The 12,619-nt window shown below is 36.8% G+C and overlaps 1 long non-coding RNA gene across 1 annotated transcript; it reads left to right on the top strand.

The window, feature by feature from the left end:
• Positions 1-5,895: 5,895 nt before the first annotated feature.
• On the top strand, positions 5,896-11,232 carry LOC118013458. The gene is made up of 3 exons (XR_004680037.1): positions 5,896-5,931; positions 6,384-6,450; positions 11,165-11,232. It is a non-coding gene; the product is annotated as an uncharacterized LOC118013458 (long non-coding RNA).
• Positions 11,233-12,619: the final 1,387 nt, after the last annotated feature.

The raw sequence follows: 12,619 nt of genomic DNA, 5'->3' as shown, positions 1-12,619 counted from the left end.
TAGAGCTACCCTACGGCCCAGCAATTGCACTACTAGGTATTTACCCCAAAGATACACATGTAGTGAAAAGAAGGGGCACATGCACCCCAATGTTCATAGCAGCAATGTCCATAATACCCAAACTGTGGATGGAGCTGAGATGTCCTTCAACAGATGAATTGATAAAGAAGATGTGGTCCACATATACAATGGAATATTACTCAGCCATCAGAAAGGATGAATACCCACCATTTGCATCAACATGGATGGAACTAGAGGTGATTATGCTAAGTGAAATAAGTCACACAGAGAAAGAGAATTATCATATGATTTCATTCATATGTGGAACATAAGGAATAGTGCAGAGGACCATAAGGGAAGGGAGAGAAAACTGAATGGGAAGAAATCCGAGAGGGAGACAAACCATCAGAGACTCTGGACTCTGGGAATCAAACTGAGGGCTATAGAAGGGAGGGGGTTGGGGGATGGGATAACCAGGTGGTGGGTATTAAGGAGGGCAGGTGTTGTGATGAGCACTGGGTGTTACATGCAACTTATCAGTCACTGAACACTATATCAAAAACTAATGATGTACTCTGTTGGCTAACTGAACATAATAATAAATAAAGAAAAGAAAAGTTAGCTATCTTTGAAGTGATAATTTTTCTAAGAACAATTGGTATATATTTTTTTCTGATTGCTTTTAACATTTTTTATTTATTTTATTTGCTAGAAGTGATACGACTTGGTGAAGATTTCATTGCATTTATCCTGCTTTATATTCCTTGGTCTTTTAATATATAAATTTGCCTTCATAAAAGTTTTGAAAATTTGTAGCCATTATTTCTATATATTGATCCTGTCCATTTTTTTCCTCTTCCCTTATGGGACTCTAATTGGATCTATGTTGGTCCTTCTTAATTTACTTCTTAAGCTTTAAAAGAAATTCCATCTCTCTATCTTGGATACTTTTCCCAAGAAGACATACAGATGGCCTACAGACACATGTAAAGTACTCAGCATCACTCATCATAAGGGAAATACAAATCAAAACTACAATGAGATATCATCTCACACCTGTCAGAATGGCTAAAATCAACAGCACAAGAAACAACAGGTGTTAGTGAGGATGCAGAGAAAGGGGAACTCTCTCACACTGTTGGTTGGAATGAAACTGGTGCAGCCACTATGGAAAATAGTATGGAAGTTCCTCGAAACATTAAAAATAGAACTACCTTATAATCCAGCAATTGCACTCCTAGGTATTTACCCAAAGGATACAAAAATACTGATTCAAAGTGATACATGTACCTTGATGTCTATAGAAGCATTATCAACAATAGCCAAATTATGGAAAGAGCCCAAGTGTCCATGGACTAATGAACAGATAAGGAAGAAGTGGTATATATATATGCAATGGCATATTACTCAGCCATAAAAATGAATGAAATCTTGCCACAGTTCCACTGCACAGTGACATTGATGGAGCTAGAGAATATTATGGTAAGCGAAATAAGTCAGTCAGAGAAAGACAAAAACCATATGATTTTACTCATATGTGGAATTTAAGAAACAATACATGAATATAGGGGTAGAAAAATGAAAGGCAAACAGACTCTTCACTATAGAAAACAAACTGAGGGTTACTGGAGGGGAGGTGGGTGGGGGATGGGCTAAATGAGTGATGGGTATTAAGGAAGGCACTTCTGATGAGCACTGGCTGTTTTATGGACGTGATGAATCACTAGATTCTACACCTGAAACTAAAGTTACACTGTATATTAACTAACTGGAATTTAAATAAAAACTTGAAAGATGAAAAAAAAAGGAAAATATGCTTGATATCATTTTAGTTTTCTTAAATTTATAATATTTGTTGTGTCTCTTTTTATGTGATTTAACTAGGGAATTTTTCTGTGTGTACTTGAGGGAAATGCGTGTTCTCTTTTTCTTGGATGGAATGTTTTATATATATGTCTTTTAGAACCATGTATTCTGAAGTGGGCTTCAAGTAATAAATGTTCTTTTTGATTTTGCAGGTGGATAATGAAATTTGTTGAAAATAAAAAAATAAATTAAAAAATGTTAATCAAATATATAATTTAGTGAAGAATAATTTACATGAAATACATTTTTCTTTTAATATAGCTAAGACAATGTTTGAACTCTTTAAATTAAAGGAAATATAGTAAAAAAATAAGGATTCTGTGATTGTTAGGCAGCATTAGTATGGCAGAAGCTGACTGCTAGACACCTCAACTCAATATTACCCAGATTCTGTTCATTCTACTGACTAAATATCTTTCCTATCTTTTCCACTGACTCACTTCTGACCTTCAGAATGTTCTAAGTGGTCTCCCTGTTTCTAGTCCTCCCTTTTTCCAGCCAATTCTTCACATTGCTTCCATAATTATCATCTAAAAGAAAATAAAACAAAAAAACCTATAATCCTCTTACTCCCCTGCTTAAAATTCTTTGATGACTCTCCATTGTATCCAAGATAAGATCCAAACCCCTTAGCCTGGCATTGCAGGCTTCTTTTCTTTTCTTTTTCTTTTTTTAAAATTTTTGTATTGTTAACATACAATGTTACATTAGTTTCAGGTATACAATATAGTGATTCAACACCTCTATACATTATTCTATGTTCACCACAAATGTAGCTAACATCTGTCACCATGCAATACTATTGCAGTATCATTGACTATATTCCCTATGTTGTACCTTTTATTCCCATGACTTATTCATTCTATAACTGGAAGCCTACATATCCCACTCCCCTTCTCCCATTTTGCCCAACCTCCTACCCTTTTCCCCCTGGAAACCATCAGTTTGTGACCTTGGGTTGATGGTTTCTCCTCTCTAGGCCTTTGGGTCCCCATTTATAGCATGAGGGAGATTTGATAATAGATTTTACAAAGGTTTGGTTTGAGGACACTGTGCATCTATGATTCCATAACTATCAGGTGTGTTTGTAAGTGTGTATATATATGTATGAATTTGGATGTTGCTCTGTCCCTTGGGCTTCAGTTAACTTATAAAATGAGGATTTTGATCTAGATAATCTCTTTAAGGTCCTTCTAGTTTTTAAATGTCATAATCCAACAATTCTGTAGCCCAAGCCTTTTTCCAAAATCAGATACTAGGGTTTCTCCTCATATCTTTTTTGGGGGGTATCTTTATTATCCTCCTATACATTTTCTCATAGTCCAAGGATGCTCCCCCTCTTGGAACTCCCAGAAAAAAATACAAAGTGTTCCAGGCCTTGCCTCGGAGTTTGGGAGTTGAGTTCCCCTCTGGCCACACTCCTTTCAGCTCCAAAGAGCTATAAAAAAAAATGCCAGCTGCTTGGAATTATCTCCCATTACTAATAGGGTTTTTTTTTTGTTTGTTTGTTTTTAGTTATCTTGAGAAACTAAATTATTCTCCAAATAAGCTCCTGTCAGGTTTATAATAAATGTGGTTTAAGTGAGAAAATCATCACCCTCTCAGGCTGGGAAAACCACTCCAATCTTTCCAGGGAAGAAATACCTTCATTAACCAGGGCCTCTCCCAGAATCTTCAATGCAAGAGTCTTACCTTGGGGAGGCACTCAGAAATAAAAGGCTATGGAGTGAACACACAATTATCCCCAGCTCTCTTGGGGAACCTAGACATTCAAGGCCTACTGAGCTCTCAAGAGGACCATCTTCAACAAGCTCCCTGCCTTCACGCTGGGCAGCCTCTCTTTCAAGCCCGACAGATGAAATCTCTCCTGTTTGTAAAGGTCTATGGATATCTCATTCCACTATTTATGCCACAATTTAAAAGATCTTTAAGGATTCTTAAAGATCATCAGTCAGGTCTAACTGCCTTATTGAAGAGATGGGGAGCCAGAGGCCTAGAAAAGGAAAAGGACCTACCAAGTTCACATGGTGAGTCAGTGGCAAAACCAGTCTTTGCAGCCTGTGGAGGAGTAGCAACCACATTGTAGTCTGATTTTGCAAATTTTCTCTGCCTCATATTTTGCCCTTTATCACCCAGTGCTCTAGTCATCCTGAAAGTTTTTGTTTTTGTGTGAGTACCCAGTTTTTGGATACAAAGGGAACTATCAGAGAGGGACCTATCCCTTTCTTCAGTCTGGTTCAAAGCACTTACCAGCTACACCTGATTCTTCTTGGGACCTTGGTTATCTAACAGCATAAGCCTATAATAAGCCCTGGTATGTTTTTTATGACTGCTCTGGCTGAGGTCTCAGCCTATTTAACTGTAATCAGGGACAGATTTCCACAAACAGGAGCTGCTTTAGGCCCTGAAAGCTTCATCTCTCCCCCAAAAAACACCTCTAAGAGCATGCCTCATGGAAAAAGAATGGAATAGAATAAAACATCTCTGGAGATCTTGGTGACTTAGTGCTCTTCTTACCCAACTCTTGTCCTCCCCATCACCCACCATCACCACAGTCCCTTCTGCTGACAGCTAGCCCAGTGCATTCTCACACCACACATTGACATGAACAAAATGGTAGACTTAGAAATACATTTTAAAACAATATGAAAGAAGGACTTATAAACTCTGTCATTGAGAAACTTAGGGCACAGGGAGAATATGGTTTTCATTGCTGCATTCCTTATTCATTCATCACTCATTCATTCATTCATTCATTCATTCATTCCTAAACAGTCATCAAGTGTCTATTGTGGGTTAAGACCTGTGTGAGATTCTGGGGATAAAGAAATAAGGCACTAACCACTGCCCTCAAGGAGTGCCCAGATTAGTGGAAGCAGATCTGACAGTGTTATAATACACAGTGATCAGTGTAAGATTAGGGTTTACATACAAAATTTGGGTTAGGGGACTCAAGCAACACTTCACAAAAAAATTGTTTTTTAGTGATTTTGGAAGAACAAATAGGATTTCGCCATCAGAAATGGGAAAGGGGGATCTAAGCAGAGGGACAACCATGTCAAATCCTGTGACTGAATTATAATAGTTAATATTTATTGAGAATCTACTATGTGTCAGGTATTTTATGCCAAATTCATTTAATCCTGACAAAAACCCAATGAAGTAAATAATATTATTACCCCATTTACAGATGGGTAACTGAGGCACAGAGAGGTTAAATGACTTGCCCAAGGCTATTTTAACTGGGGAATAGGGAAGGCATTATTTTACCCAAGCAGTTGGACTTCAGAGCTGATGCTCTTAACTACTACATGGTATTGCCTCTTTCAGATGCTAGTGAGAGACATCTTGACTAGTCTGTAAAGATGGAGGGGTGGAGATGCAGAGGGTGAAAATGGCAAGGAGCAAGTTGAAAAGATCATAATCAAAGAGGTATGTGGAGAAACAATGAGGATCCTTTAAAATGGAGGAGGCTTTTGCATTAGGTATGACTCTTAGACAAAAAATCATGTCTATGTGGAATACCCTATTTGCTCACCTCTATATAAGACATTATTGCCACATCCCAGGTTGACGCCAGAATCCAGGAGGCTTATGCAGTGTGCAGATAAATGGAAGAAGAACTTCTAATCTCCAGGTTCTTATGGCCTCTGCTGACACCCTTGTTATCCAAGCCCAACCAATGGGCTATGAAGAAGCAAGGTGAAAATTACCTGACGAAATAAGGCCCCAGGCAAACACTGCCTTTGGCCTTTGTTTGGAAAGAGCTTGTGAGGTCCAAGAGAGGTGGTATTTGTTTTTTTTTTTTTTTTTAATTCTTATGTTAATCCCCATACATTACATCATTAGTTTTAGATGAAGTGTTCCATGATTCATTGTTTGTGCATAACACCCAGTGCTCCATGCAGAATGTGCCCTCCTCAATACCCACCACCAGGCCAACCCATCCTCCCACCCCCCTCCCCTCTAGAACCCTGTTTGTTTTTCAGAGTCCATCATCTCTCATGGTTCGTCGAGAGGTGGTATTTGAAGGAAACTGGGGGCAGAGATGTAGTTTCTTGAGAGGTGAGGATATTTGTGTTCTGGTCACAAAACCCTTCTTTGGAAATGTAACCACATTAATAAGGGTTTCTTTTCTCATCATTCTTTCTGCCTTTAATCTTTTTTTAGTAGTTAGTTTTGTGTCTGTGAAATGTCAGTAATTTTCAGTTGTGCTGCAAAGAAGCAGAAAATATGTGTTGCAGACATAGCTTGTCCTCACCCAATATCCATTCTCTTCTTCCTGTCTAATGGAACTCTGATTTTGTTTGGGGCAAAAATAGTCCCAGATAAACAAGCAAACAGACAAATACAAAACTGCATGTTTCAGCCTTCCTAGCCTCCCAGAAGCTTTCTGGGCCAATGACATGTAAGCAGAAGTCACTGTGTGGAGATTCTAGGAAAGTATTTTTTAAAAGGGGTAGACTCAGTGGAAGCATAACTTTTGCTTTTTTCTCTCCTTTCTTCCTGCAATGCAGAAGTCTGGTGCTATAAGAACTATCTATCTTATAGATAGAATTCTGTATCCCAAGAATCACACCACAGGTAAGAATAGTAGAACATAAAGACACAGTGATCTGGATACCCAGTGGGTCTAGAATCCCTATTAATTTCTTATTATATGAGAAAAATAAATCCCTTATATATTTAAACCTCTGGGTTTTTTGTATGCTTGTTTTCTTTTATTATTTGTGGCCATATGCAATCCCAAATTGGTGTAATCTGCAACCTTCTTCAAGTGGAGTTTGAAGAGTGGTGGGGCAATGGGGTCTACTGAGGAAGAGGTGATCCTGAGGGGTAAGCTGTTGGCAGCTGCTCCTTCCCTCTTCAAAGCCTTTCTTCCGAAGCTCCCCTTTGCCCAAACCTGGGAATTTTTCTGTTGTAATTAAATCAGGAAAGCACTTCCCTTACAAGAGTTGGCAGTGAGAACCAGAGACTTTAAAGAAAAGTGAAGCCCAGGAGATAAAATATGGACATCTGATAAAAGCTGTACTTTACCTCCTATATCTGTTTTTTGAAACTTTTCTCTAGCGAAATCTAGGATGTTTCCTATTCTGTTATTTTTTAAATATATAAATGTAATGATTTAATAAGTAAAACATAGTGATAGAATTGTGCTTCTTTTACAGACTGGTGACAATGATTATGTTTAGCTACAATTTTCACATTGAAACTTAAAACAATATTCACAATGAATAAAAAACTTCACAAAAAAACTCATGGATAATGAAGACATACAAAGTTTGACATAAATCAAAAACATAAACCAAAATTGTTGGAGTTACTCATATTTTAAATTCAATATATTTGTTGTATTTAAAATTAATACCTATAGATCACAATAATTTGCTTTTATTTTTAGATATTACAGAGAAGGTATACTCCATTGTTTATAACTTTTTTAAAGTTTTCATTTTAATTCCAGTATATTTAGCATACAGTGTTATAATAGTGTCAGGTGTGCAGTATAATGATGCAACAATTCCATACATCACCCAGTGCTCATCATGACAAGTGCCCTCCTAAATCCTTATCACCTATTTCACACATGTGCCCACCCACCTCCCCTCTGGCAACCATCTGTTTGTTCTCTATAGTTAAGCATCTGCTTCTTGGTTTGCCTCTCTCTCTTTTGTTTCCCTTTGATCATTTGTTTTGTTTCCTAAATTCCACATATGAGGGAAATCATATGGTATTTTTTTTCGCTGACTTTTTTCACTTCACATTACTCACTAGCTCCAGCCATGTCATTGCCAATGGCAAGATTTCATTATTTTTCACAGCTGAATACTATTCCATTGTATATCCCACAACTTGTTTATCCATTCTTCAGTCAATGGACACTTGGACTGCCTCCATATCTTTGCTCTTGTTAATAATGCTACTATAAACACAGGAGTGTATGTATCCCTTTGAATTGGTGTTTTTGTATTCTTTGGGTAAATACTCAGTAGCATGATTCCTGGATTATAGGGTACTTTTATTTTTAACTTTTTGAGGAAGCTTCATACTGTTTTCCAAGTAGCTGTACCAGTTTGCATTCCCACCAACAGTGCAAGAGGGTTACTTTTTCTCCACATCCTCACCAACACCTGTTGCTTCTTGTGTTGTTGATTTTAGCCATTCTGACAGGTGTGAGGTGGTATCTCATCATGGTTTTGACTTATGTTTCTTTGATGATGAGTGATGTTGAGCATCTTTTCATGTGTCTGTTGGCCCTCTGGATATATTTTTTTAAAGATTTTATTTATTTATTTGACAGAGAGAGCGAGAGAGCACAAGCAGGGGCAACAGTGGAGGGAGAGGGAGAAGCAGGCTCCCCACCAAGTAGGGAGCCCAATGCGGGGCTCAATCCCAGGACCCTGGGATCATGACCTGAGCTGAAGGCAGACACTCAACCATCTGAGCCACCCAGGTGCCCCAGGATGTCTTTTTAGAAAAATGTCTATTCATGCCTTCTGCCCATTTTTAATTGGATTATTCATTTGGGGGGTTTTGAGTTTTATAAGTTCTTCATATATTTTGAATACTAACTCTTTATTGGATATGTCATTTTCAAATATCTTCTCAAATTCCATAGGTTGCCTTTTAGTTTTGTTGATTGTTTCCTTCACTGTGCAGCTTTTTATTCTGATGTAGTCCCAAAAGCTTATTTTTGCTTTTGTTTCCCTTGCCTCCATGGACACATCTAGAAAGAAGTTGCTATGGCTGGTGTCAAAGAGGATACTGCCTGTGTTCTCCTCTAGGATTTTTATGGTTTCAGGTCTCACATTTAGGTGTTTTATCCATTTTTAGTTTATTTTGGTGTATGGTGTAATAAAGTGATCCAGTTTCTTTCTTTTGCAAGTTGCTGTCCAGTTTCCCCAAAACCATTTGTTGAAGATTTCTTTTTCCCACCAGATATTCTTTCCTGCTTTGCTGAATATTAGTTGAGCAATAGTTGTGGGCTCATTTTTAGGTCTTCTATTCTATACCATTGATCTATGTGTGTGTGTTTGTGCCAGTACCGTACTGTTTTGATCACTACAGCTCTGGAATTGTATGCCTCTAGCTTTCAAAGGGATACAAGCGCTCTGATGTTTACATCAGTATTATCAACAATAGCCAAATTATGGGAAGAGCTCAAATGTCCATCGACTGATGAATGGATAAAGAAGAGGTGATACACACACACACACAGAGAAATATTACTCAGCCATCAAAAAGAATGAAATCTTGCCATTTGCAACTACATGAATGGAGCTAGACAATATAATGCTAACTGAAATAAGTCAGTCAGAGAAAGACAAATACTATGTGATTTCACTCATATGTCGAATTTAAGAAACAAAACAAATGAACAAAGGGGAAAAAAAGAAAAAGAGGGAAACCAAGAAACATACTCTTAACTATAGATGTTTACCAGAGGGAAGGTGTGTGGGGGAATGGGTTAAATAGGTGATGGGGATTAAGGAGTGCATTTGTTGTGATGAGTATTGGGTGTTATATGGAAGTGTTACATCACTATATTGTACATCTGAAAGTAATATCACACTGTATGTTTGCTAACTGGAATTTAAATAAAAAACTTTTTAAAAAGTAAAAACAAAAAGTTAAAAAAATGAAAAGAAAATATTTACAAACCATATATGCAATAAGGAATTAATAGCCAAAATCCAATATCAAAAAAACAAATAATCTAATTATAAAATGGACAGAATTCCTGAATAGACATTTGTCCAAAGGAGACACATACAGATGGTGAAAATGTACATGAAAAGATACTCGGCATCACTAATCATCAAAGAAATGAAAATCAAAACTATGATGAGATACCACCACACACATGATGGAATGGCTATTACAAAGATACAAGAGATAACAAAGGCTGGTGAGGGTGTGAAGAAAAGGGAGCACTTGTGTACTACCGGTACTAATGTAAACTGGTACAGACACTATAAAATAATATATATTATATATACTATAAGGAAAGGTAGTATAGAAGTTTCTCAAAAAAGTAAAAGTAGAACTACCATAGATCCATCAATCCCACTTTGGGATATTATTCTGAAGGATATGAAATTACTGTGTTGAAGAGATATCTGCACTCTCATGATCATTGCAGCTGTATTCACAATAAGATGTGAAAAAAACGTAAATGTCAATCAAAAAATGAATGGAGAAAGAAAATATGGTATATTTGTGCAATGGAATATTATTCAGTAATAAAAAGATGGAAATACTGTCTTTTGCAACAACATGGAAAATACTTGGGTGCATCATGTTAATGAAAGAAGTCAGACATAGACATACTGTATGATCTCACTTATATGTAGAATCTCAAGAAGCAGAAACCATAGAAACAAAGTAGATTGGTGGTTGCCATAGGCTGTGCAGTGGGGGAAATTGGGAGATAATAACTGAAAGTGTTCAAACTTTCAGTTATTAAGAGGCTTAAGTTCTGTGGATCTAATATATAGCATGGTGACTCTAACAATATTCTTTTATATACTGGAAAGTTGCTAATAGAGTAGGTTTTAAATGTTCTCACCATATCAACAACAACAATGGATATTATGTGAGGTGAAGTGTGTGTTAACTGTTACTGTAGTAAACATTTTGCAATATACACAAGCATATATTATCACATTGTACACTTTAAGCTTACACAATGTTTTATGTCAATTTTATGTCAATTATATATCAATAAAGTTGGGGGGGGGGAAAGGGGGGAAATTTCCAAAGATAGTCTGAACAGTATAATGAACAAGAGTAGATAGAGAAGACAATCAGTGATCTAGAAGATCAATAGACATTACCCAGTTTGAACAATAGAGAGAAAATAGACTGAAAAAATAGTAAGGAAAGCCTATGAGAAATATGAGATTATAACAACAGATCTAACAATTATATCACTGGAATCCCAAAAAGGAGAGAATGTAAACCAGAGAAAATATTCAAAGAAATAATGGCTGAAATTTTCAAAAATTTGGCAAAAACCATAAGATTCAAGAAGCTTCTCATGAGAAAACACCAAACAAGACAAGTCCAAGAAATGCATGCCAAGACACATCAGAATAAAATTTATAAAAGGTAAATACAAGAAAATACTCTTGAAAGGCATGAGAAATAACACTTGATCAAATGGAGAAAAACAATAGAATGACAAGAGATTTGTCATCAGAAACCATGGAAGACAGAAAGATGAGGCATAATATATTTTTAAGTACTGAAAGAAAAAACCCCAGATATTTATTATGCCCATTGAAATATCTTTCAGAGAAGGTGAGGAAATAAAGACATTCTCAGATAAAGGACTAAGAATTTGTCACAAAAAGATGTGAGGAAGTTCTCTAAAAAGAAAGAAATTAATAAAATAAGGATAATTGGAACATCAGTAAGGAATAAAGAACAGAAGAATAGAGTAAGCAAAATATAGGTAAGTACAATAAGCTTTATTTCCTTGAGTTTTCTAAATGATGTGTGACAGAGCAAAATTTTTACCATTATCTGATGTGGTTTGTAATGTATGTACAGGAATTTTTTAAAAGATTTTATTCATTTATTTGAGGGAGAGAGAGACAGAGATAGTGAAAGAGAAGAGTGTGAAAAGCAGGCTCCCAGCTGAGCAGGGAGCCCTACACGGGGCTCGATCAGTGTTTAAAATATATCATCCAACTGTCTTCTGGCCTGCAAGGTTTCTGCTGACAAATGTGTTGGGAATCTTGTTGAGGATCCTTTGCCCATGAAAAGTCACTTTTCTACCAATGCTTTTAAGATTTTGATAGATTATAATGTATCTTAGTGTGGGTCTCTGAGTTTATCATATTCAGAATTCATTGAGCATCTTGGATTTATGGATCCATGTATTTCCTCAAATTTGTGAAGTTTTCAGCCATTATTTATTTAAAAAATCTCTCTGCCCCTTTCCCTATCTCTCTTTTTGGGACTCTTATAATATATATAGTTTCCATTTGATCCTGTCCTATAAGACCCTTTGCCTCCAATCACGTTTCTTTATTCTTTTTTCTCCACCTCAGACTTGACTATTTTAATTGTTCTATCTTTAAGGTTACTAATTTTTTTATCTGCCTGCTCAAATCTGCTGTAAAACCTCTCTAGTGAATTTATTATTTCAATTATTTCACATGTCATTGCCTTCTGCAGCCTTTCACAGCTTGAGATCCAAATTATGCCACTTTTCACAGTCTGAGCTCCAAATCAGGCAAAACAGAAACACAGAAATAAGTTCTATCCTGCTCTTTAAGTCCCAAGAAATGAAACCAGGAAGTGGGCTGCCTCCTCCTGACCTTACTGTGCTAGGGAAAGTGTAGGACAAGGGCAAGTAAAAATGCCATAAAACTTTTTATCATTTTAGCGGTGCCTGGTGGCTCCCTGCTGAGCAAGGAGCCTGATGCAAGGCTCAATCCCAGGACAAAACTTTCAACTTTTATTTAAATTCCAGTTAGCAAACCTGTAGGGAAATTCCAGTTAGCAAAACTGTAGGGGAAATTAAGACATTCCTATGTAACCCAGTCGGTTAAATGCCTGCCTTCAGTTCAGGTCATGATTCCAGGGTCCTGGGATTGAGCCCCTTGTCCAGCTCCCTGCTCAGTGGGGATTCTGCTTCTCCCTCTCCCCCTGCTCATGCTCTCTCTCTCACTCTCTCTCAAATAAATAAATTAAATCAAAAAAAACCTTTTTATCATTTTGAATGTGGCTTTTTCATGATTAG

This window comes from Mirounga leonina, unplaced genomic scaffold (genome assembly GCF_011800145.1).
Source record: "Mirounga leonina isolate KUSES-001 unplaced genomic scaffold, KU_Mleo_1.0 Mir_101283, whole genome shotgun sequence".
NCBI lineage: Eukaryota > Metazoa > Chordata > Mammalia > Carnivora > Phocidae > Mirounga > Mirounga leonina.
The sequence above is the reverse complement of the archived record's forward strand: the minus strand, read 5'-3'. Positions and strand labels throughout refer to the sequence as shown.